This window comes from Otolemur garnettii, unplaced genomic scaffold (genome assembly GCF_000181295.1).
Source record: "Otolemur garnettii isolate 467f Iridium unplaced genomic scaffold, OtoGar3 scaffold00087, whole genome shotgun sequence".
NCBI classification, from domain to species: Eukaryota; Metazoa; Chordata; class Mammalia; order Primates; family Galagidae; genus Otolemur; species Otolemur garnettii.
The window spans coordinates 2,499,973-2,501,270 of NW_003852482.1; positions in this window are offsets into that span (position 1 = coordinate 2,499,973).

A 1,298-nucleotide genomic window follows, 5' to 3' on the forward strand; every position below is an offset into this window, starting at 1 on the left:
GGGGACTCCAGCCGGCACGGGGTGGGGGGCGGAGCAGCGGGGCGCCAGCAGCTTGGAGACCCCTTCGTCGCCCCCCCACTCCCGAGTGCCGCGGTCCGGCCCCACACCAGCCCCGGGCGCAGCCCCTCTGGGAGCCCCCGGACTCCGGCTCGCGGAAATTTCGACCCCCGCGGCCCTGCTCTCGGCCCGCAGAACCCGGGGCCCCCGACGCCCAGCGGGGACAGAGCCGCGCCCCTCCCCGGAGGGCGGACACTCTCCGCGTCCCGCTCGCGCAACCGCCCGGCCCTGAGCCCAGTTCTCCGGACTCCCGCGAAGGACCTAAGGAAGTATCACCCCCAAATGTGACGACTTAGGGGAAAGAAGCCTTTGAATTAAAGACCATCGGAAATGAGAAGTATCCTGCTCAGTGGTTACGGCGCCGGCCACATGCACCGGACTCTGTCTTTAAAAAAAAAGACAGATTTTATTAAAATTGACCTTATCATTTATACAATAATGCAACAAAATAATTTCGTTTTCTCCCCCCCTTTTTTGACGGAGTCTCACTATGTCGCCCTGGTACAGTGCCGTAGCGTCACAGCTCACAGCAACCTCCGAGCCCGGGGCTCCAGCGATTCTCCTGCCTCCACTTCCCACGCAGCCGGGACTACAGGCGCCTGCGCCTCTACGCCAGGCTGTTTTCCTGTTGTGGTGGTTGTTGTTTCGCTGGCCTGGGCCGGGTTTGAACCCGAGAGACTCGGTGTATGTGGCCGGCGCTGTAACCATTGTGCTACAGGCACGGAGCCTAGTTTTCTCCTTTTGAGTAAGATTTTCACATGAGTTAACAGGAATAACAAAAATTTGTGTATACTATTTTGTGTAGCTCAGGCTGGTCTCGAACCTCTGAGGCAGTCCATCCACCTCAGCCTCTCAAGCTCTTGGGTTCAAGTGATTCTCGTGCCTCAGCCTCCCAAGTAGCTGGGCTACAGGCCCCGCCACAACACCCAGTTACTTTTAGAGACCAGGTTGTGCTCTTCCTCAGGCTGGTCTTGGAACTCCTGAGCTCAGGTAATCCTCCCGCCTAGACCTCCCAGAGTGCTAGGATTACAAGCATGAGCCACAGTGCCTGGTCCTTGTAATAACCAAGCCCCCAGCCCTTGACCCCCTCCCTAAGACCAGTGGGGACCAAAGCCCCCTACCCTTGAAAAGGAAACCTCTCCTAAACCCTCTAGTCCCAGCTCCCTCAAAGGAAAAGAAGCAGCCGGAGATTAAGGAAGTATGCAGGGAGGGGTTGAGTGAAGGGAGGGGTGGATTCCAAA